At 41.0% G+C, this 26,439-nt stretch overlaps 1 protein-coding gene across 7 annotated transcripts in view; it reads right to left on the reverse strand.

The window, feature by feature from the left end:
- The window catches only part of KCNC2 (potassium voltage-gated channel subfamily C member 2), an 82,074-nt gene that overhangs the window by 18,105 nt on the left and 37,530 nt on the right, over window positions 1–26,439 (reverse strand). The gene's annotated exons all lie outside the window — the stretch shown is intronic.

The raw sequence follows: 26,439 nt of genomic DNA on the forward strand, positions 1-26,439 counted from the left end.
GGGCCGCTGTGCTAATTGTACAGGTATCTGATGTGATCCTGTTTAGCTTCACCTGCTGCTTCCTGTTTGTTAGGAAGCTTGTGATCCACTTACAAGTCTGTTCAGGTACCTGTAACTGGTTTAGCTTAGTTAGAAGAGTGTCTGGAATGATGGTATTAAATGCTGAACTAAAGTCTACAAAGAGGACCCTTGCATAAGTCTTTGGAGATTCAAGATGTTGTAGGATGAAGTGCAGATGTAGTGAAGAACTAGAGGAGGAAATGGGAATTTTAAGAGCAAAAAAAATTAAATACCTGGGAATATGGATATCAGCAAAATGTAGTACGATAAAAGAGGATAATTATAACGCACTGATAAAACAAATACAAAAAGATTTGGAAAATTGGAATAAATTACAGATATCACTAATTGGCAGAATTTCAACAATCAAAATTAACATATTACCCAAATTGCTATATCTTTTAGCAAACAATACAGGTAAAATTAGTGATTTTTTTCAAACAAATAAATAAAATAACATCAAATATATATGGGCTGGTAAAAAAAAAACCACATTAAATTCAAACTTTTACAAGACAGTAGGAATCACAGGGGTTTTGGCCTCCCAGACTGGAAGCTCTACTACCAGGCAGCAGTCCTGACACGGTTAAGAGATTGGATTCAATTTAAAAACAAAAGAAAATTAGCACTAGAAGGACACAATCTCCAATTAGATTGGCACAAGTTTCTATGGGAAGGTAAAAATAAAACACATTAATATTTTCAGAGGCATATAATAAGGAACTCCCTATACAATGTCTGGGTAAAAATTAAAAAAAGTCACTACACAAAAATTCCAAACTGGTTATCCATAATGGAGGCAATGACACACCCAAATACAATAGACCTCAGTAAAATGGTAAGATATTCAGAAATTTTAGACAAGAAAGGAGAATTAAAATCAGTGCAAACATTGAAAACACAAGGAATAAATATAGAATGGTGGCCCTGCCTAAAAATCAAAACAAGATTTTGATAGGTAGCTAGAGGTAGGCAAGCAACCATAAATCCAGAACATTCTATCATATGTGGTTGATGTGTCCCATCACAAGAAAGTATTAGTGTAAAATTCAAAAATGGTTGGAAGAAATTACAAAGCAAAAAATAAATTTGAAACCTGAACTGTTTTTATTAGGAATACTGGACCTGAAAATGAACAAAAACCTTCAATACCTTATACTACACATATTCACCGCAGCAAGAATCACTTTCACAAAAAATTGGAAACAAAACAATGTACCCTCCAAAGAAATAGTAATTAGGAAAATTCTCGAATGTGCAGAGATGGATAAAATGACTATGGAGTTGAAAGAGAGGGAGGATTTAGACTATTATGAAACATGGAATAAAATGTACAATTGGCTCGAAAATAGAAACCAGCACAGGAAATGTTTAACTTAATACTAATGAAACTTAAATTGGAATAACTGAATAACATTAAATAAAAAGATGTAAATATAATTGAATATAAATATGTAGATAAGAACAATGAACATTATAATGTGTGCAAATATATACGTTGGAGTAATGCTATTATACTACTATTGAGAAGTAAATAAAAATGATAGAATAGAGAACTACAAAAGCAAAATACGTATGTCAATACGGAATGCTGTAAAATTACCATTGACAGTATGTAATCTTCAATACGTTATGTTTTGATGTGTTTTGTTTTTTATGTATGTGTGGTTTTATGTATGTGTGGTTGTTTTCTGTGTTGTTTTTTTAAAGACAAACTGTTTAATAAAAAATATTTTTTTTAAAAAGAAAGAAAGAAAACCTAGCCATAATTACACATTAAGGCTAGGAACTCTCTTTTAATAAATGAGCTTAGTTAATTTATTTACTAATGAACAGGAATACATTTAGCTATGTTGGCAAAAGCTACAGAGAGTATTATTGTATTATGAATTCTTTGATCTCAAGTTATTACATATAGCAACAGGAAATGCTAACAGAAAATGACTGTCCTTTTCCACATATTGTAGAAGGTGGAGAGAATGGCTTTGAGAGAAAGGAGGAAGAGCTACTACCAAGGCAACAGTCAAATAAAAGGGGGCTGAGATCTTGTCAAGAAAATAAGAGTAAACTTCTCAGGCAAGCCCCTCTAATTTTTCACAATTATAAAGAGTGGGAGGGAAGAGGGAAGCACATTCCAAAGCATATTTAGTGTGGGGGGGTGTACTATAGTTCTACAGTACATACATCCTTTTCTCCATTTATCCATCTATTAGAAATTTGGTTTCTAATCCAGATTTGTTGACTTACCACCTATCTTTTGCTTTATAATATCAAATTGAGTTGCTAGCATTCCTTATGGGCATTAAGAATATTTATCGTTAATTCCATAAGTAAAATAATGGTAGGCAAAAACATGACAGAAAACATGCAAGTGAGAAATGCAATTTGGCTTAAGGAAGTCTTAAACGGTACTGTTTCAAAGCAAACCCTTCCCCCACCCAAAGTGCATTGCCAAATCCTCTCTTTGTTGTTTCAAAAACTCAGGGAACTATTTGAAGGGCATGTTCTTGTTGTCTGAAGCATAAGAGAGTTTTTACTACCAATGTGAGGAAATCCCAGCAGAATTATCTTCTATGGATGCATAGACATACTCAAAAAATAGAGGTAGCCCATTTCAACCCTTTGAATAGATTTGGTGGAATTTCAATACTTCTAGTAGTAGGTTCAGTAGAGCATTTTAGTCAGTTTCTGAAGCACCTATACAAAGGATTCATACAGACCTAATATGCTTATGAATTCTCGTATGTTTTTCCTTTGATTATTCATGTCTCTAATTGCATTCTTCAAATAAATCAAGCAATAATCAATCAACCAATGTTATATATAAGACTTTCCTCCAAAAACTGTTCGCCTTGGTGAAATTTCCATTACAAAGTTCCTATCCTCAGCAACCTTGTTCATTATACAATCATTTTGCAGTATAATAACACATCAGTAAATGTGATATATTCACAGTTCCAAAAGAAAATTTTCTAGACGTGCTGATACTTTTTAGAAATTTTGTAGCCATGCAAACATTAGAAACATTAGCATCTGTACTCCAAATATACGTAGCTGTACATTGAGATAGTACAATATTTCAAGAACGTTTATTTCTAACTTCTTAAATTTAGAAACTTTTTCTCTAATATGAACAAAGGCCACAGTGTACATCATTCCCTTCCTATATAATTTCATTTTATGGCAGCCCTCCCCAATGTCTTCTAGATTACAGTTACAATGCCTAGCCAGCTTAAGTATTAGTCACTGTTTAGTAATTCCGTGAGGTTTTTGTTCAGCAGATTTAAAGAAAAAGAGGTGACCTTAAAGGAGGATCTAGTAACCATGAAACAAGTTGGTGAGAAATGAAATTATATAGGCTTAGTTGTTAAGGCCCAAATATTTAGCATTTCTGATACTTTTTGCTTGAGTAAGAAGCATAGTGTCATCATTTATTCACTAATTTCTGAGTGATACCAAAAAATACAAGTCTTGTATCTTAGCAATACATTATAATTCTGAACATGTTCAGCTCTGACCACCTTCCTCACAGCCATAATGATGGTGGTGCTTTGATTTCAACATACATCAAGAAAGATGACACCATTATCCATGCAACACACTAACTTCTTTCTAAGTAATATCTGATGATTCCCACATTTTCTTCTACCCCTTGAGTGTATCATACACTCATTGCTGTAATTTATAGTTCAAATTACTAAAGCATATAGATAGGTCCTAACTACAACTAACCCTTCCATTACAGATTTCTGACCCTTTTATAGAGGTAAGTACTTCTGAGAAAAGGGAAATAATGGGGGTATAAATTGAGTTTGAAGTTTCCCTAAGCTTATTTAAGGGGGGGTCTCCTAAATAAGCTCAATAAGCTCAAAAACCTCTAAGCTTATTTGTTTGGTTTTTTAAAAAACCAAACAAATCTTGGCCACATAGCAAGGCCAAAAAACTTTTCTCTTACAGTGTTATGAGATAAGCTTTCACTAACATGGAATGTTAATGATGAAACTATTATATGTTTGCATATAATACAGTACAATAATTTCCATATTTAATTTTCAGCTGGGGAAAAAAGTGCCAATGCAATTCAGCTATAGTGCTCTAGAAGGGATTAAGTAGCATTCTTTGCATAAACATTTTATGGATTTATAATATACTGGTATATATAATATTATAATATATAATATAATATAATAACATTTATAATAAAGGTTTATCTTCATTTTAGCTATAATTTACTAAGACAAGCTATAACAAAATTAACATTTAGTTAAGAAAATTTGAAACATGATTATAAATGGAAAATACAAATAATAATGCATATCGAGTCTCTTGATACATTATCCAAATTATATTCTCAAGTAAGAAAATAAAGCTTTGATTTTGTTTTAAATATTTTGATTTTTATTCAAAAAATTCTAACAGAACAAGTAAAGTAATAGAAGAGCCTTTACAATTTTATTCAGAGAAGTTTCTATATATATAATGTTATGAAACAGTAACTGTTTTAGAGAAATTATATTGAAAATAGTTCATTTCTAAATAATTTAGAAATAATTCCTCTAGGAAAAATTCTATGTTTACTCCACAAATACAAGTTGCAAAGAAACATTAGACCCATATGGAAAGTTTTTTGGAAATATAAATATGAAAGTTTTCCACAAAAGAGGGATCCCAAACAATAGACAGAGGTTTTTTATAAATTTTGAGGTTGAGAGGCAGGAAATTTAAAAGAGTTCATTCATGAATATGTTTTGAGCAAGTGATATAAGTGTTTAAATAAGGGAAAACACATTTTTCTAATGTAAAAGCAAAGCTGTGATTTTGTAACAAAACAGCTGAGGTAAGGATTCCATTGTGAAGAGGATGGCATGTTGAGATAGTCAAGAGTACATGCTTAATGAGAATAAAATATCAGTGGTTTCTCATCTCCTGTTTTCTAAATGAACTTTTAGATGAGGGCTTTTTTATTGTATTCCTAGTGATAGGAAGCAGAAACATGGCCATGTTATACAGTAGTCTGGGCTGGTCCAGTTTACATGTGCAAGTGGAGAGAGAGCAGGGACAGCAAAGGGAAATGGGGGAGTCTGGTGTGGGGGGCAAAAAGAGTCAGAGGAAGGGAAATAGTGTATAGCTTTATTTTACATTTTTTATTTCTATCATAGCTGCTATTCCTCCAGAAATTCAGGCAGCATACAATAGAAGCTCTCTTCATTTTCTTCCCACAGTAATGAAACTGCAAAGCAGGTTAGATGTGTCTCGCCAAGACATTCAACGAATCACTGTGGCTGAAGGAATTTTTTATCTGGATCCATATTACTTCTCACTAGTATTCAGAAACTAAAAAAAAAAGGAAAGTAAACTTTCATCTGTAAAATAAATCTTTCAAATTAGATTACCTTAATTAGATTACCTTACCTTACCTTTCTTGCAGATGTTCCATTACTCTAAGTAACATCATCAGTGCTAGTAAGGAGTTGGTCAACTTCAGACCAACAATCAAGTAAGCAATACCCCAATCAAGAAACTGCCGAAGAGCCATCAGTAAACAGCCCAACCAAAGAATGCCTAAGACCGCCTCCACCCACACAGACAGACAAGACAGCAGAATATAAACTGACAGCAAACAGCACTCCTCATTAGCACTGATGATGTTACCTAGTTTGGGTAATGAAATGTCTGCAAGAAAACAAGCATACTCAGAGAGCACCAAGAACCCCTCTTTTCAACCCTGAGCTACAAATATTCTCCTTCGTTGGTTTGACTACTTTTTAATATGTATTTTTATGTACTGTTTGTATATATTCTTATAAAGCTTAATTATACTAATATAATAAAATTCATCTGGACAAAATGGCAAATTACTCTTTATACAATCATTTAGCTATTTTAATTGTAGGTGTCTATTTGATCTGAACTGAGAATTCTAACACCAAAACTCTTAAGGTCAATTGGAGGTACTTGGATTCTCTGGAATTCCCAGGAACAGCAACAAGAAAAATCAGCAGCTTGTCATTTCTTAGCAGACTGAGGCAATGGGTCCATTTGCAGCTGCATAAGATACTCTAATGCCTTCATGATATCAACAACCAAACAAGGGGTGGGCAACCATGTCCCTTTAACTGTCTTAGCTCTAGATAATTGAAAATGACAAACCAGAAGGAAATAGGGCTGGAAATGACCAAAGGCTTAACCACTCTATCGGATACTTCAACTAACATAAAAACTCTTGAAATAGAAAGTGAGATGACTGAAGATAACTTGAGGAAGATCCCATGTAAACACTTAAAGCCAAAGGTAACTGACAGGGTGGGGATATTATTATCCTGAGACCAGCTTAGATGCTTAAAACAAATGGCTACTTCTCTCCCATAACAGTGTCTCCCTGACTTTAGAGAGTATGTCCTTTGAGTTTTTGCAGGGCTCAGCAGCATTAGAATCAAATGCAAGGAAACTGGAAACAAAGCTAACAATATCAACTAAGGATGTCCCAACAGTCTCAAAACAATCATCTCAATCTGTTCTCTCTGTCCAATATCATGCTGGTTTCAACTTATGAAGTTAAATACTTGGAGGTTTTCAAGAAAAGATTGGACAATCATTTGTCTTGGATAATATAAGGACTCCTCCCTTGTGCAAGGAGCTGGGGTTAGAATTAGAAATCTCCAAGGTCTCTTCCAGCCCTTTGATGTTATAGAAACCTGTACCAGGAATATAATATAGTCTCCACAATACAGAGTCACACCATTATCATTTGAAGATTCATAAATCAGAAGGGACTCCTGGGAATCAGTCTCCCAGGAATCAGCAGAAGACACATTGGTGTTTCCATTGCAGACATCACAGGGAATAAGATATGCATGGCACTATTTTTCATTGTCAAGTGTTTTCAGTTCTCATCTGCAGATTCTATCCTGTCATCAAGGGATAGATTCTATCTCATTGCTGAAGTTGCAAGGATTTCTGGAGAACCCTCCTTGTTTTATATGGCTAGCAAGATGACTCAGATTTCAAGTCCTATTCCCAGAACTTTGCAAAATATCATCTATCTTGATGTAAACTGTTGCCATATAATTTTTCCCTGTTCTCATGGAGCATTGCTTGTTAGTAAAAGATCACACTTCCCTTATTAAACAGTTGTGCTTTTTTGTTCCTTCGGGAGAATTTGATAGATAAAATGGAGCACTGCTTCAACTAATAAGTGTGGCAGAGTAAGTGCTGGGCTAAATCTGTTTGTCTCCACAGGTTTACAAGCAAAAATTATTAATCTTTCTCTATGTCACCATTGAGCTGTAGCAGTTCTAATTGAGTTAAATGCTACTTCTTCCTAATAACTATGTATTTATCTCCCTCACAATGTTTACATTTGGCAGTTAAGCAAATGTGACCTGAATTGAAGTATGTTGACGATTCACTATCCATTTACTCAGCAGCATACTTCAATTATGATAGTAATTTAAGTTCCAGAATAAAGCCTAAAAATAAAAGCCTGTTTTTAAAAGATCATAATTTTCTCCATACAATGGAGAATGAGGTTTATTTTCCTACACACCTCTCCAAAAAGAACAATTTGGCTTAGGACATCTGGCAAACTGATTTGATTTATTCATTTCGAAGGGAGTTAAAGCTTCCTAGTGAGGACATTTATCTTTTGTCCATCTCTAAAATGACAACTTTTGATTATTTGATGATGTCATATGGAGAGTCCTTGATACCCTATAAACTTGGATTTTGTAGATGTTTCATTACCCAATTAAGTAATATCAGCGTTAAGTGTGGGGTTTGCTCCCTATTTATATACAGTTACTTGTTCTGACAGTCTGGGGGGGTGATTTTCTCCTTGGTAGGACGTTGATTAGAGTATTCTTTTCTGCTTGATAGTCTGATATTAATTCCTGCTTATCTATGTATTAGCTGTCGCAGAGAAAGTGTTCTGACCTTTTTTGTTTCCTTCTTAGCTTTTTGTTCTCTTTTTTGAGTGGTGTATAAATACAACTTACTTCTACATGTCTACTGATTTATCTATTGATGACATATGTTTTAGTAGTGCCCGTTCATTATTTAGTAGCCAGTACATCCAGACAATGATTAATTTCTATCATACTTTAGTTTTCTCCAAGGGCTATTACTGTGGTTGGTAAGAGTTTTCCAAATGGATATTGAGGTAGAGTGCAGATTTGCATAAGATATAAATGACTGCACTGAGTACCCTTATAATTTCAGATGATCAAAATAGTTAGTTTCAATGTCCTGAAATAGGGATTTGTATATTAAATTTGTTATACCTCCATTACAGTGGTGAAATCCAATTTTTTTTACTACCAGTTCTGTGGGCGTGGATTGGTGGGCATGGTGTGGTGTGGTGTGATGTGATGTGGCTTGGTGGGTGTGGCTTGGTGGGCATGGCAGGGGAAGGATATTGCAAAATCTCAATTCCTACTCCACTCTGCGGCCAGCCAGAGGTGGCATTTGCTGGTTCTCCGAACTACTCATAATTTCCACCACCGGTTCTCCAGAACCTGTCAGAACCTGCTGGATTTCACCCATGCTCCATTAGCAAACTTTCAGGTCATGTGAATAAAGTATATTGTGTGTAGTTCTTGTTGTGGTCCATCAGCAGCCTACGGTGCTGGTGGTGGAATCAGACAGTGATGAGGCAGAGGCGAGGCCAGGGCCATCGAGAAATGGGGTGTGGACTCCAGAGCCTCCAGGGCCTGAGAGTAGTGAGAGTGAGGTGCGGACTCCAGAGCCTCCAGAGGCCAAGAGTAGCGAGGAAGAGGAGGAACTGGGAGAGCCTGTCCCTAATGCCCGAATGAGAAGAGCTGCAAGAGGCAGGAGCAGCTCAAGCAGAGAGGTCACCTCGGGGGTAGGGCCAAGAGATAATTGGCCCCTCCCATAAGGTTTAAAAGGAGACCGGCATCGGTGTCTCAGTTTACCGGAAAACAACGTTGGAGCTGTGCTCGTCCCATTCTCTGCTCTGGATGTTTCTCTGAGAAGACCTTGGCAGCTCTCCATTCTCTGCTTGAGACACTTATCTGCAAAGGACTTTGGCAATTATCTAAATTGGACCAGGTTGGAAATAATGACAGACTGTTTTGTGTGAGAAGCCTTTGCTTTCTTTTGAGTTTCACGACGCTGGGAATGGGTCAATTCCCAGCTGCTTGAATAAAGTTTATTTTCATTAAGGACTGCGTTTGTTGCTACCTGCTCGAGTCCAGGTCACAACAGCTCTGTCCCCAATCCAGCAGAATTTGAACACAGATTCCTTTGGATTGGAAGTAGTGACCACATTAGTATGAATATTTAAAACTTTATTCCAATATATATGTGTGTGCGCACGCACAGAGAGAGAGAGAGAGAGAGAGAGAGAGATGTAGTGGTATCAAATGACAGCAACATCAGGAAAAGGAGGATGAGAAGCTGTAGAAATACCAGGGCCTGATAGTGAAACTGGAAGAGGATGTAGAAAGTAAAAGCCAAAGTGATACCAGTGGTGGTAGGAGCATTTGGGGCTGTGACTCCTAAGCTGGGAGAGTGACCTCAACAGATACCAGGAACAACATCAGAGCTCTTTGTCCAGAAGAGTGCAGTGTTAGGAACAGCTAAGATCTTATGCAGAACCTTCAAACTCCCATGCCTCTGGTAGAGGACATGAGATTGAAGAAGTCACATACCACCAAAAGAGTGAAAAGGGATTTTTTAAATTTTATATATATTACAGTTGTTTGGATCTAGATTAACACTGCATTGGGTTTTACAGAATCCAAAAGGTAACATTGTTCTGGAAAAGTTTCCCAAGCGTTTTTTTTTAAAAAAACATCAGGGCTTTATTTCTATAAAGAATTTTGCTTCCATAGCTGCCTCTAAAGAAAGACCACAAAATAAAATGGAAACCAATCAGCTGTTTATAAATTCATATATTTTATTCAATGTATGCATTATATTGTTCTAAGAGGAATCTTCCTCACAAAGACAGAGTAAGCTATAGAATTCTCTCTAGGGTGAACACTGATACTCCTTGTTTCATAGACCTATAAAAAGATTTTTATTTCAAATGTATATTCTAGATATTTTTTGAATTATCTTGATTGTAGTGGTCTTCATAATATTTTTATGAGAGCCGTGGTGGCACAGTAGTTAGAATGCACTATTGCAGGCTAATTCTGTCGACAGCTGCCGACTGCCAGCAGTTCGATTCTTGAGCTGGTGAGACTCATCCTTCCATCCTTCCAAGGTTGCTAAAATGAGAACCCAGATTGTTGGGGGCAATATGCTGACTCTGTAAACTGCTTAGAGATGGCTGTAAAGTGGTATTGCTAGTGTTATGATGCTATATTCTACTGACAGCCAATTTTATACTAATTCTGTTATTTTTATAGCTTTTCAGTTTTTATTATCTTTATAAAAAGTTTGTCAGTTTATTATATTTTACATATTTGATGGAAGCTACAGCTTAGCTCCCAAACAAAACATTGTTTACAGACAAAACAAGAAATTGAGTTGACCTCTGCTGTTACAAATGGGGTACATATCTCCCACTTTCCAATGCATGCTACTTATTAAGAAAAAGGGTGAAAAATCTTCCTGAAATTGAAATTCTGGGAGCATAGTCATTTGTTTACAAACACCTTGTTCACCCATTACTCCCAATTCAATATTTTCTTCCAAAGGAAGAGAGGAGGGGAAGCTGTATTTCACCTATGTGGTTTTGGCTCTCCCTTGGCTGCATCTATATCAGCAGCCACTGAGATACATTTGTGGAAGCTTAATGATGTGAACTTGCATTCACTGTTTTTGCCATCCCACTCCCAACAATAGTCTAATTGCTGATGCCAGGTTTGCTGATGTTCTCTGACACTTTATCAGCTAGGTTTTATTTTCTTCTGCCATTTTGGGATTTTCTAAACCATGTATATTTTTCCTTAGTGAAAGGAAAATGAATAGTATAGGAAATGAAAGCATTTCTATAGTAGTCCTATTTTCTCCCCTACTGTTATAATAAAATCACATTCTAAACTGCCTTGGAATATGCATTTATATGAGGTGATAAATATAAACAGCCTAAACAAATCTATATTATAGTAATTTGTTGAACTGCATACTTTAATATATGCCAGGCTGCCAATGTGTTTTAGTCAAAAGTTAAATATGACACTTTTTCTTTCAAGCTGTATGGTTTTATGATCAATTTATCTCTTGGGAGCAACTTAGATTTTAATATATTAATTAGTGGTTATGGAACTGGAGGACACTGGATACAAAATAATACTTAAAATATTTTACCAGTTCTCCAGCAAAATCCAATATATGTCACATGTTTTCAAAACAGAACCTGATTCTTATCAATTAAATAAAATTACATTGTGATGAATCAGGTTTTCATTGTTAAGGAATCTATTAAGAGACTGTGTCTTCAACTATCAAACATGAACAGTTTCTCTAACTCAGGATAAGCCACAATGGAAAAAAGAGTACCCATAAATAGCTACAGATAGTGACAGCAAAAATTGATTCATTTTCTTCTAAGTTCTCAGAGTGAGAAGTGAAGAAATAGAGATATTTTGTGATTGACAGCTTTAATATTTAGTTTTTCCTGACCTCTCTAAATACAGTACTTGGAGCAGGAGGAATATTAAAGCAAATTTTGTAGAATTGCTCTTGAGTTTTGCTTTTTTCTTGAAGTAACATGAAAACTTTAAAAAAGTTAAATTTGTGAGATATGAAAAGCTCTTAGATCTTTCTTTAAAAGGGCAGGCTATACTCCTCTTTTGCCAGTTTGTTCTACTTTTATCATGTATCTTTATCTTATTGCAAATTGTGTGTGTTTGGTAAAGTAGTCTTCCTGTCGAAGACTACTTCAGCTTCAATCGCAACAATACATGAACACAAAATAGATTTAAATTTAATGTGAACCGCTCCAATCTTGATTGTAGAAAATACGACTTCAGTAACAGAGTTGTCAATACCTGGAATGCACTACCTGACTCTGTGGTCTCTTCCCAAAATCCCCAAAGCTTTAACTAAAGACTATCTACTATTGACCTCACCCCATTCCTAAGAAGTCTGTAAGGGGCGTGCATAAGAGCACCAGCGTGCCTACCGTTCCTGTCCTAATGTTCCCTTTGATTGTATCCAATTCGTATGGTTATTTTATGCTTATACTTATATATACGGTTTTGTTTGACAAATAAAATAAATAAATAAATAAAACTGAGCAGAAAAGTTGCACTATGCACCATTTCTATTGCTATTAGTCTTTATTGTAACCATTGTTTTTAGAAAATGGAAACATGCACATATGCAGTGCATCTGTCAGCACGCTAACCAATTGATTTTTAAATCTTCTCCCTTCTTCAAGTGGTCCAAAACCATAACACAGAATAGGTAAAACAAGTGTGTAGAAGCATCTAAGCTACTGTTGTGTCTTGCCCGCCCTCAGAGCAGCCGGGGCCTTCTTACCTGCTCCCGCACACTGAGGAATGTATGCCTCCCGGTCCCAGTCCTGGCTCCATGCCCACACAAACTGCAGAAGGAGAATCTCCCTGCCCCAGCCCTGACTCCATGCCCAGGCAAACGGAGCAGCTAGACCCCTCCCCCTCCTCCACAGCAGGTGAGCCTGAGGAGGGTTTACTCCCAAGAACAGCTGATTGGTGTGACCCTCGCATCAGAAGATTGGAGAGGCGGAGGCTACAGAGGGAAGGGAGGGGCAGGCCTTAATGAGTGCTGAGTCATGGTGCCACACCCCATGGCCTATATAAAGGAGCTACTTTCTGGCAGTCTCTGAGTCAGGCAAAAAGTCAAACTTATCTTGCTGAAGTCACTTACTGGTCTCCTGCCTGCTCTGAGGACTTTGCTAGGACTTTGGGCAGAGCTGCAGAGGCACGCCTGATTCGGATTTCCCGGACCCAGCCGTCAGCGGAGGAGTGGGACACGACATCTTGCCTGACTCCTCACACATCTACAAGATGGATCTGCAACAGCTGGCGCTGATTGTGCAGCAGCTACAAACAGACAACCAGCAACTGCAACAGCAAGTCGCCCAGCTGACTGCTCAACTGGCTGCTGGGAATGCCCCAGCAGTCCAACCTCCTCCTCCTCCTCCTCCTCAGCGCCACAGCCCGGTACCGGTGCCGGAGAAGTTCTCAGGACGGATGGAGATGTTCCCGGCCTTCATGGCCCAGTGCCAGACCTATATGGCAATGCGGCCGGGGGACTTTCCAGATGACCGGGCCAGGGTGGCCTTCGTGATGAACCTGTTGTCTGGCCAGGCTGCGCAGTGGGCCACGCCCTTGGTGCTCAGGGACAGCCCCTTGTTGGCGGACTACCAGGGGTTCTGGGGGCAACTACGCCTGATGTATGAAGACCCTGTGCGGGCCCAGACGGCTGCCTGGCGCCTTGGAGAGATCCAACAAGGGCCCCTCCCCCTCCGGGAGTACATCGCGGAATTCCGGTTGCTGTGCCATGATTCGGACTGGAACGACACGGCACTAGTGGACGCGTTCAAGAGGGGCCTTTCGGAAGAGCTCCAGGACGAGCTGGCTCGGGTGGAGGCGCCGCGGACCCTCGTTGACCTGGTGCCCCTCTGCCTGCGCCTCGACACCCGTCTCTAGCAACGCCCGTCCTGTCGCCGCCAGCAACCGTCAAAGACCGTCGCCCTCCCTCGACCCGTGCCGACCCCGTCCCGGGCCACCCGCGCCGTGGCCGCCGCCGAGGCCCATGGAGTTAGGGCGGCCAGGCCTCGCCTGACGGCCCAGGAGGCGGGCGGGCGCCAAGGGGCTGTGCTTGTACTGTGGGAGCCCGGCCATTTCGCCGCCGCATGCCCCAGGAAGCGGCGGAGCACGTCGCCCGTCCCGAATCCCGGCCTGGCCAGTCGGGAAGCAGGGCAGGCCCGGCAGAAACCCTAGGCCGGGCACGGACCAAGCCCCGCCAGACATGGCGGCGTGGACCCGGGCCCCCTCGGCACCTGATTTTGGACACCCGGGTGTGGGTGGGTGACCGGCCGGAAGGGATCCCGGCACACGCGCTGGTAGATTCGGGGGCCACCACGAACTTTATGGACCGGGCCTTCGTGGACCATTTTGGTGTCCCCTTGGTTCCGGTAGACCCTCCGATGGCGTCGAGACCATCGTCGGGAGGGAGCTGGTGGCGGACCCATTAACCGCCACGCAGCCCTTGCGCCTCGCCGCCGGGGACCACGAGGAGGCGATTCGCTTCTACGTGACGGCGGACCTCCACTTCCCAGTGATCCTCGGACTGGCCTGGCTGCGGACGCACGACCCTCAGGTGGCCTGGTCGCGGGCGCCATCTCGTTCCCAGCCTGCAGTGTGTCGACCACATCCGCCACACCTGCGCCCGGCCAGGGCGTCTTCACCCGGCCGTCGCCGTGCCCCGGAGCTGCAGGACTTCGCTGGCGTCTTCAGCGAAAAGGAGGCGGACCGCTTACCCCGCACCGGCCCTCGACTGCCCGTGGACCTGCAACCCGGCGCCCGCTGCCCACGGGCGCCTGTATTCCATGTCCGAGCCGAGTTGGCGCCCTCAGGGACTTTCTGGACAAAAATCTGGCCCGAGGTTCATCCGGCCTTCAAGTCCCTCTGTCGGCCCCGGTCCTCTTCGTAAAAAGAAGACGGGATTTGCGCCTGTGTTGCGACTACCGCCGGCTGAACGCCATCACGGTGCGGAATCGCTACCCCTGCCGCTCATCCGGGCTGATGGACCGGCTGCGGAGGCCTCCATCTTTACCAAGCTCGACCTCCGGGGCCTACAACCTGGTGCGGATGCGTGAAGGGGCGAGTGGAAGGCGGCGTTCGGCACCGGTATGGACACTACGAGTACACGGTCATGCCGTTCGGGCTGACCAACGCCCCGCCGTCTTCCAACATTTTATGAGCGATGTGTTCCGGGACATGTTGGATCGGTTCGTGGTGATCTACCTGGGCGACATCCTGGTCTACTCGGTCCAGGAAAGTCACCTCCAGCACCTCCGCCTGGTCCTGCAGCGCCTGCGGGAGCACCAGCTCTACGCCAAGCTGGAGAAGTGTTTTTTCCTCCGGTCGTCCATTGAGTTCCTCGGGCACATCCTCTCACCCGAGGGGATCGCCATGGACCCGCGCAAGGTGGAGGCCCTGAGCAGCTGGGAAGCCCCGCGTCGGGTGAAGGATGTCCAGCGGCTGCTGGGCCGCCAGTACTATCGGACCTTCCCCCCGGGCTTCGCCACGCTGCCGGCTCCGCTCACCCAGCTCCTTCAGAAGAAGGTCCCGTTCCGGTGGGGTCCCCCGCAGGAGGAAGCCTTCACGGCTCTCAGGAAGGCTTTCGTCACGGAGCCCATCCTGCGACATCCCGACCCGCACCGGCCTTTCGTGGTGGAGACGGGCGCCTCCAACGTCGCCCTCGGAGCGGTGCTGCTACAGGCCCCGGCGGATGGCGGCACTCTTTTTCCCTGCGCGTACTACTCGCGGGCTCAACCCTTCCGGCGCAACTATACCATCTGGGAAAAGGAGTTGCTGGCTATCAAGGCGCGTTCGGCGTGGCGGCACCACCTGGAGGGAGCCCGGCATCAGGTGGAGGTCCGAACGGACCATCGGAACCTCGAACATCTCACCACGGCTCGGAAGTTGAACCAGCGGCAGATCCGGTGGTCGCTGTTCTTTGCCCGGTTCAACTTCCGCGTCACCTATATCCCCAGTGGCCACAACCGGGCGGGCGCCCTGTCCCGTAAGCGGAGTACCTGAGCGCCCAAGACCCTCTTCCTCCACGGACTGTACTGCGGCGGAAGCCTTGGCGCCGCCGGGAACCGTGGACTTACGGGCCCGGGTGCGAGGCGCAGCGCCAAGACGCCTGGTCTCAGCAGCGGCGGCGGAGGCGGGCCCCACGTCTCCGTGGACATTGGAAGATGGCGTACTCAAGTTCCGGGCGGTTGTATGTGCCCAGGGCTGCTCCGTCCCTCGTCCTGACCCAGTGCCACGACAACCCTGCCGCGGGCCATTTCGGGTTTTTCAAGACTCTCAACCTGGTAACGCGGACCTTCTGGTGGCCCCGGGTGCGGCATGATGTCCATGCCTATGTGACGTCCTGCGTGCCGTGCCGGCAAGCCAAGGCCGCCACGGGGGCCCCTCCCGGTCTCCTCCAGCCCTTGCCGACTCCTGACAGACCCTGGGGGGCGATTTCCATGGACTTCCTGACGGACCTGCCGCCGTCCTCGGGGTTCACCACGGTGCTGGTGGTGGTGGACATGCTCACCAAGATGGCACACTTCATCCCGTGCCGCGGGCTGCCCACCGCCACCAAGACAGCCCGTCTCTTCTTGCAGCACGTCTTCCGCCTCCACGGCCTGCCGGACAGGGTGGTGTCGGACCGTGGGGTGCAGTTCACGGCCCGCTTTTGGAAGAGCCTGATGGCCGCATTGGAGGTGCAGGTGTGCCTGTCGTCGGCGCACCATCCGGAGACCGACGGCGGGACGGAAAAGGTCATCGGCGTCCTGGAACAGTACCTCCGGTGCTTCGTGAACCAACAGCAGGACAACTGGGCGATTACCTGTCCCTAGCGGAGTTGCATTCAACAACTCCCAACACACCTCCACCCAGACCACCCGTTCCTGGCCAATTTGGGGTACCATCCGGCTCTTCCTCTGGCGCCCCGGACTCCCGGTTCCCGAGACACAGTCCTTTCTCTCCGAGTTGCAGCGGTCCAGCAGATGGTGCGTCGGCAGCTGGATCGGGCGAAGGAGGACTACAAGCGGGTCGCCGATCGTTCCCGACGGGCAACACCCCCACTGGTGGTGGGAGGCCGCGTGTGGCTCTCCACGGAGCATCTCCCGTCCGACCGGCCGGCGAAGAAACTGGACCACCGGTTCATCGGTCCGTTCCCCGTCGAGGCGGTCATCAATCCGGTGGCCTACCGATTGACCCTGCCGCGTTCCATGCGGATCCATCCCGTCTTCCATCGGTCCTTGCTGGTCCCTGAGGCCCCGCCGTCTCCCCTCCGGCGCCCGGCGCCACCCGTCGCTGTCGACGAGGACGGGGCGGAGGAGTACGAGGTGCACAGCATACGCGACTCCCGCTGGCTGAAGGGGCGCTTCCAATACCTGGTGGCGTGGCAAGTGCGGGACCGAGTTCACCTGGGTCAATGCCTCCGGCGTCACGCCCGGACCTGGTGCGGGCCTTCCACGAGCAGAACCCGGCCCGACCGCATCCCGATCGTCAGCCCCGGGGGAAGGGCCCTGCGGTGAGGGATAGTGTTGTGTCTTGCCCGCCCTCAGAGCAGCCGGGGCCTTCTTACCTGCTCCCGCACACTGAGGAATGTATGCCTCGGTCCCAGTCCTGGCTCCATGCCCACACAAACTGCAGAAGGAGAATCTCCTGCCCCAGCCCTGACTCCATGCCCAGGCAAACGGAGCAGCTAGACCCCTCCCCTCCTCCACAGCAGGTGAGCCTGAGGAGGTTTACTCCCAAGAACAGCTGATTGGTGTGACCCTCGCATCAGAAGATTGGAGGCGGAGGCTACAGAGGAAGGGAGGGCAGGCCTTAATGAGTGCTGAGTCATGGTGCCACACCCCATGGCCTATATAAAGGAGCTACTTTCTGGCAGTCTCTGAGTCAGGCAAAAAGTCAAACTTATCTTGCTGAAGTCACTTACTGGTCTCCTGCCTGCTCTGAGGACTTTGCTAGAACTTTGGACAGAGCTGCAGAGGCACGCCTGATTCGGATTTCCCGGACCCAGCCGTCAGCGGAGGAGTGGGACACGACAGCTACTTTATTTTCTTCTTGTGTCTTTGTTTCCACTAAATAAAGCACCATGTGATTGTCCTCTTCACTTACAAGATCTCAGTGTACCATCTCTCATTATCTTCAATTTGTTTATATTCCGCATACCTAAGTTCTTCGATAACTCATATGTTCCTGAATAAGCTTTTCCTGTTCTGGATGCTAGTTTGTTCCCATGTCTTCCTTAGATCTATTTTTTCTTTTCTTCTCTAGTAGCGCCACAACTATGCCTAAATGATATACTACTGAAAACCTAAACTATTGAGAGCTCACTGCTTATTGATTTTACCTCACAAATTATAATGTAATATTCTTTGCATGATCCCAGCCCTAGCAAGCAATACTAAAATATAAAAATCTGACCACTTTAGATATCCTTGGTTAATTATGACAACTGGGATCAGAACTGCCATAACTAAGAAATCATTCAAAATTCAGTATCACCTGACTCTTTTGCTTAGAAATGGCAGTTCTGGCTTATTAAGCAAGGATTTCACATGACAACAATTTCTGAATTCCTGCGGGCTTCCTCATTGATTTTTCTTGTGGGAAGCTGACAGGCAACATCAGAAAATCGGATTACATATATGAGTCTAGACATCATATCTAGCACCAACTAGATATGATCACAATTATTTTAATACAAAACTCTGGAGCTTAATAACTTATAATAAGAGAACAAGGAAAAAAAGAAACAGTATTTTGAAGCACAGGAATTAAGCCACCATGTCAGAGTCACAATATAAGATCCACTGATTTTACATCCACCCATCCTTCTGCAAAGTGGGCAAATTAAAAAAAGGACTATATTATTTATTAGTTTTGAACTATTTGCTATACATCTAAGAAGTCCCAAATGGATTGCCTGTCATTCATCAATCTAAATTGGTAAATTTGTTTCAACTGGATTGGATAATTCCAGTAACGTGCACCATGGGATTTTTTTTTACACAATTGAAAAGAATTTAAATAATTTAACTACTTCTTTCACAACAGTTCTCATGTAAATATATTTTATCAGCAACTGTGATGAAAACAGATGGGTTGACCTAGCTCAGGGGTGTCAAACTCGCAGCCCACGGGCCGAATGCATCATGTGCAAGCTACACCCATCCTAGCTCCACGAATGAGGAAAATGTCGTGAAACATCATGTGATGAACATGACACAGCGAATTTGATATCCTTGACCTAGAGCAGCTGATAAAGAGCAACTGATTACATATTCAGCCTTCCATCAATTCATTATTGTTCTTCTTGTTTTTTTGGTTTGCATCAACTTTTTTGTTTTTTTATTTACATCCACTAAGCTGCCATTGCCATGCTATACTTTTTAATAATTCGGCTTGAAAAGTTGGGAGGAAACATTATTTGAGAAGCAATCAGCAAATGTTAAGACAGCTGAAATACATCTAAATTATTTTCCACTTACGGTAAAGGTAAAGGTTCCACTCGCACAAACGTGCTAGTTGTTGCCAACTCTAGGGGGTGGTGCTCATCTCCGTTTCAAAGCCAAAGAGCCAGCGCTGTCCGAAGACGTCTCTGTGGTCATGTGGCCAGCATGACTCAATGCCGAAGGCGCACAGAACGCTGTTACCTTCCCACCAAAGGTGGTCCCTATTTTTTCTACTTGCATTTTTACATGCTTTCGAAACTGCTACGTTGGCAGAAGCTGGGACAAGTAACAGGAGCTCACCTCATTATACAGCAGCACTAGGGATTTGAACCGCCGAGCTGCCGACCTTTCGATCAACAAGCTCAACGTCCTAGCCCCTGAGCCACCGCTTCCCATTTTCCACTTACCACTTCAAAATATGAGTACTATTTGCCTATATATATTGTTTCTAAGCAAAAGTATTGTTTCTTCATAGAAACTAAGCTAGTCCATCATTTCATTTATTTATTTACACACACAAACACACACACACAATTTATATGCACATATTTTATACAGATATACACAAACTTAGATTTGCATCTGTTTATTTTGGAAAAATAATTCCAGAAATTGACTTCTTGATCTAAAAATCACTAATGAAATCCATATGTACATGAAAACAATGGTAAACAATCAATATAACCACTCTACCCTTTTAGCACATGCCCTCATGACCTGCCTATTCACTCAATTTCTAATTAAAAAAATTAAGGAACATAATAAAATATACAAGTAAATCCCATCCCTTTTATCTTGCAATTTAGCACTTATGAAATGATATAACAATCAAAGCATGTTCTCTGGTAATGTATTAACAAAATCAAAGTGAAATGAACATATAACTTATGAATTTATGTAAGAATCCTAAAATAAAAACCAGATAGATTATAAGTATTACAAAAAAACAAGTAAAAATGATGCATACACTTTCCTGGCTGGTCAAGACCTTGCAAAAGGTTGCATGTTGTTGGATCCATGTAGTGTTTTCAAGTAAAAGGATGTTTCACTGTCTTTGACAGTGGTGAGGTTTTGTCCAGAAACCAACCTTCTTAATTTCAAAGTATCTTGCAGAAAAAAGACTGTCTGAAGTTCTATTAGTGGGGATTCAGGAAAAGACATAATACTAAGACAACATTGGTTGTAGTTTTTGATAATTTCTAATAGGCTGAGGATGGAAGAATTATATTGCTCCTGGATCTCCTTGATTTCTTAGAAGCCTTTTGCTACTATCACCAAGGTGTCCTTCTACATTAGGTCAAGGACTGGGAATGAGAGGTACAATGGTTATGGACATCAGTGTTTTCCTTTTTCCAAGGTCAGAAGGAAATACGTTGTTTGTCAGCATCTTCAGTATTATCATCATCTGTATTATCGCTATATCTTGCTGGATGAGAAACAATAGCATACATCCTCCAAAGTGAAGAGTGATCTATTAAACAAAACTATCTGCAAGTTCTCTCATGATTCCCTTTGCCTTCATGAAGTTGACTACCAATCTTTATAAAGACAGATGTTGATGGAATGTCGTCCTCAGCATAAGCTTTAAAGATTATTGAAGGACCTTTTTCTGCTTACACTATTCTTTCAGAAAGAAAAAAACTGGTTGGTGCAAGAGCCAAGCTAGGAGAAATAAATTACTGCCATTAGTCCTAATAATTCACCCACTCTATTGGTTAATCTTCCCAGGACCTTCTCTCCAGCTCTCTTCAGCTAGTTCTCCAGTGCACCACTCACCCAATTGCTCCAATATACCATCCAGTCTTCCTTAGCATCTTGTATCTCTCCCTTCAACAGATACTCAAATTTGACATATGTGCCTGATCTTTCCATGGATCTGCAGATTCACCAGATCTTTTTTCCCTTCTCTGGAATTTAAACATGAAGCATGCACATAACCATATCCATTTTTAGCAGACCATAATGACTACTGTTAGACTGCTTCCCCAAGTAATGACTATATCATTTAACTCAGGTGCTATCCGGGTGACCGTTTTATCCATTAATTTAAAAAAAAATTAGTCCAGTAAACTGAGATCCATTAAAGTGATGTATTGAAATACATTCTAACATTCCTAGTTGAAGCAGCATGCACTAAAGTTATTATGTTAAAAAGGAATAATGGACCAGGTTGAAGATCACTGACAGTCCTAAAAGGTCCCGGTGACATTGAACCAAACAGTCTTTCTCAAGTTTGTGTTTGGAGAAAAACTGGAAGAGGGAGCCCTATGTAATCACCTTTGAGTTTCTGGAAATAAGGTAAGATGTATATTTATAACAAAAACAGATGCAGGTAACTTTTGAGGGAAATGAAATAAAGTTCTTTTTAACATATGGTTAAAATTTACTAACTTTTATATTTCTTGAAAAATAAAATTTGGAATACAGCAAAAGGGGTTTATGTGTATTTAGTGACCCTACAGTTTGCAGCACAAAACTGAATTGTTTTGATTGTGCTCTTCTGTTCATATTTAACAAAGCATATACTAGCAGCACCTAGCAAGATGGAAGGTCTTGAAAAATCTGAGCTGGCCAGAAAATCATAAGGCTGTAGGTTATATTGGAAAGTTGAAAAACCATCCCAAAAGAAAGGACTGGCCAACTATTTCCATACTATTGCTATTGCTATATGGACTTGTCTACATAGTCATCAATATTCCAATTTGACTTGTGCAACCCTTATGCTTTCATTATATTTGATCAAAGGTTCAAATACACTTATTATAGTATAATAATGATATTTCAGTGTATTTTATTATGCATTTAGAGGTGCAATAGTATTTCAAAAAAGAACTGGGGTATTAATTTGGGGGAAAAGGAAGAACTTGGTGGTACAGATTATTCTCACTATATAAGCACTGCAGCTGCAAAATGGTTTTTTTCCAGTATCTAAAATAACCTAATCATTCTTGGATGCCTACTAATATACAGCTGCCAACCAAGCCACAAAGTGATAATGATGTCCCTTCCTTCTAACAATTCTGAATATAAAATCCCATCTACTTTGCATATAGAAGCATAGAATATTAACATTACTTTCCCCTGTTCTTAGGGTGAGAGTTCTTTTTTTATATGTAAAATAAAACATCGAAGAATTATATCCATGAAAATATTTAGAAGGGAGGGAGGGAAAGAAGGAAGGAAGGAAGGAAGGAAGGAAGGAAGGAAGGAAGGAAGGAAGGAAGGAAGGAAGGAAGGAAGGAAGGAAGGAAGGAAGGAAGGAAGGAAGGAAGGAAGGAAGGAAGGAAGGAAGGAAGGAAGGAAGGAAGGAAGGAAGGAAGGAAGGAAGAAGCTGATTGCCTTTAGAAGTATTTTAAAGCCCTGATATTAAAAAGTACAAGAAAATTCTTAATCTAAGATTTTTCTTGTTGAACTAGTTCAGAAACCATGCACTCCAAACTTCTACAATAATGAAGCAGATGTCTCTGGGACATTCACAAATAAAACCTGATTCATATATCATTGGGGGGAAATGTTCACAGCATTGCCTCATCTGATCTTATAAAATCAGAATAAAGATACTTAGCTCAATGATAACAATCCATGTTTATTTCTATCCAAGTAAGAATAAAATGTTAACTTTCAGTTACACACATGATTGTGCAAGAATTGCTTGTTGAATCTTATAATGACCCAAATAGCTAACATCCGTAATTCTTCTCAGGAAAATTAGGAGTGTGCTCTATGCCACCTTGAGCTTCTTAATGAAAAAGTAAGATATAAATATCTTGATAAAAGTATTTATTAAAGACATAAATAAGACTTGGTCAGTTGAAATTGAATAAATAAATATAAATTTCAAGCTCTGATGTATTTCTACATAGCTGAACATATTACCCACATGCCATCTGAAAAAGTCATAATTACAGGTAGTCCTCAAATTACAACCACAGTTGAGCCCAAAATCTTTGTTGCTAAGCAAGGAAAGTGAGTTTTGCCCAATTTTACTATCTTTTTTGCCATACTTATTAAGTGAATCATGTGCTCATTAAGTAAATCTGGCTTCCCCGTTGACTTTGCTTGTTGAAAGATTACAAATTTACAAAATTATAAAACTGGTCACATGACCCTGAGATACTGCAGCTGTTATAAATACATGCCAGTTGCAATGTGCCCAAATTTTGATCCCATGACCATGGCCATGCTGCAAGTCGTTACGGGGAAAGTCAGTCCTAGTTTCAGTGACGTTGTAACTTCAAATTGACACTAAATGAATGGTCATAAATTGAGGACCACCTTTATAGCTTATTTCTTATCAAATAAGATAAAAACACATATCTACACATGTATACATATGACATTTAAAAGTCAAAGGGTATATTGCAGATTTTTTTATTAAAAAAAGCGTTTGCTGTTTATGCACTGTGATTTGAATAAATCAAAATGTTCATATCGGACTAAGAAAATTACCTTGGATTATAAAGAAACGTACATGGTACACAATGCACACAGCCAAAAATGCAATCCAAATTTAATTTGTATGACAAAAAAGAATAATAACTTGTACTTGCTGAAGTGTGCAACCTGACAAAAAATGCCAATGATGATCCAGGAAAAATGGTTTGAATTTTTGATCCAGGAGCACTGGATCAAGACTGTGGCTTGATCTGAGCGTTTTAGTTCATTGTCTTTTAAGTCTTTTAAGCTATCAGAACAAAGTAAAATTCGCATTGTAAAGTTTTTTTTAAAAAAATAAAACCTACAAACTTTTCTCATCACATGCTATAGTCCTCTTCCTACTCTCTCCTATTCTCTGGGATAGCTGTTTTAGGAACAATGTGTTAACTAAGATTAAAGCCCATAATAAATGTTAAAATTTATTTTTTACAAATTTTTATTTTATTTTGAAGACGTATTTATTCTTCCAAGCAGGACTGGCATAAAATGGGTTTTTTAATTGGATTTTAAATGGGGTTTTATATATATTATGTATTTTATATTTTAATTTATAGGACATATTGAATAAGTTTTTTAAATAGTGATTTTATTGTAGTGTATTGTACTGTATTTTACCTGGCTGTTCACCGCCCTGAGTCCTTCGGGAGAAGGGCGGTATAAAATTAAATAATAATAATAATAATAATAATAATAATAATAATAATAATTATTATTATTATTATTATTATTATTATTATTATTATTATTATTATTATTATTATTATTAAAATCAATAGATTTTTTTAAAAAAAATGTTTAATTACAATTTTTTAAACTTGATTTTTTGCATTTATTTCCAACATCCTGAGAAGAGAGTGTATTGAGCTCTTTCTACTATTATGAATGGGGGAAATTGTCCCAAAGGTGGTTATTCAAGAGGCAACTGGACTTTCTGGTTTTTCTTTGACGGCATTTTGGACAGAGTGGATCACTGGTTTGAAAGAGACCCTCTGTGCCAAAATTGAACAGCCCTCTCTCAACAGAGGGGGAGGGATATGGCATCATCTATCTCCAATCTACAACCCAGGCCTTTCAATAGTTCCAAGAAGGCTCCACGCCCATTTGCACTACTCAGGTGACCCTGAGGACACCATAAGCCTCCAGGTGGCCTCAATGATTCTCTAAAAAAATGCAAATGACCAGCTGTCTGCAAGGAGTATAAATCCTTCCATTCCCCATCATCCAGTCAAAGCTGAAGAAGCTTCCTGGATGAGAAGTGAAAAGTCTTCAAAGAAAAACCAGAAAGTCCAGTTGCCTCTTGAAAAAGCACCTTTGGGACAACAATGATGTGGATGACTGAGAATCTCCATAGACAGTGGGGGGTGGGAATTGTTTTCAGAAAGGGAAAAGAGAGTCAGTATTAACAAAATTCAATAAACAACATAAATAAATAGATTGGGAAGGGGTGGGAGAGAAACATCTAGGAGACATGGCAAAATAGTCATGCTGTTACAGTACTTGAATGACCTATATCCGATATTCAAGACTGAACCTAAGTTTAGAAACTATATTTTAGAATGCTGGTAATGATTGATTCTAGCTGATCTCTGGCTAGCACATTTCTCCTGTTTCTTAAAGGGCTTATATACAACTGTCTTATCAGTGCATTGGGGTGTCAGAACTGCGTCCAAAGAAACTTCTGATAAAAGGATGTGATGCATCTTGAGGACCAGGATTCACAGAATACAGGGAAATCAGTGTCACCCCTCAGGAAGTAACTGAAGAAATGTTTTTCTCCTGACGAAAAAATAATTAGAGGTGAAGAACTGCTAGAAACTATGTCTCTTCTCAGTCCTATAGAGCAGAAACAATTCAGGGTGCAAAAACTGGAATGTAATGAGGCTAACGGCTGACAAAGCAAGACTGCCCTGGCTGATTTGTTAAGCAGTACCTGGGAGAGATGCCCTACTTAGCAAATATAATCAAATGGGACACACTGGCTGTTGTGTATCTTCCTGGATCTCAATTAAACTAGTAGGACCTAACAAAAGCTAATAATTTGGGCTTTATTCACATTTTGCTTGGTTATAAGAATGCTACCAATTAGAGGCCAGATAGCTTACTAATATGGAATTTGTTTCCTTAAAGCTCACAACAAAAATCTGCATTTTAAGAATCTAACAAATTGCTAAGATAGATACAAAAGTAAAATTATTTTCTCTCTACAGTATCATGGTGAATTTTAAATACATTTTTTACCAGTCAAATGAATGTGTCTATGATCCAGTTAAGATGCAAAAGATTTCTGCAATAATAATAAAAGCCTCTAATATAATTTCAGTTTACCAATTAAGACCAATACAAAAAAAATTGTTGACTAGTAGTTTTTTGCTCCACCCATTAGATATATAAAACAACTTGGTACTTAATATAGGAAGGACAATCTACCTAAATCTAATAATGTAACTTAGTAAATATCACATTTTTTAAAAAATAGGAAAACAGACTTTTGATTGGGTAGATATATTAAAGCATATGACAGGAGAAATAGAAACTAGAATCTGCTGCAAGTCCAAACACATGCGCTATAGGAAAATGATCCAATTTAAAGAGTATAATTTTTTTTATCAGCAAATAGCCATAAGGTTGATAATTTTGTTACAGGAAAGCCAATTCAGCAGAATGCAATGGAGCGGGCAATTTATGCCTATAATTTGGAGCATACATCCCAGAAATCATCTGAGTTGACATGTGTTTGCCAGGCTAAAAGCCAACAACCAATCAAGTGATAAGTTGTCTTGAATTTTCTTAATGCA

The sequence above is a fragment of the Ahaetulla prasina genome, chromosome 7, assembly GCF_028640845.1.
Source record: "Ahaetulla prasina isolate Xishuangbanna chromosome 7, ASM2864084v1, whole genome shotgun sequence".
Classification (NCBI taxonomy): domain Eukaryota; kingdom Metazoa; phylum Chordata; class Lepidosauria; order Squamata; family Colubridae; genus Ahaetulla; species Ahaetulla prasina.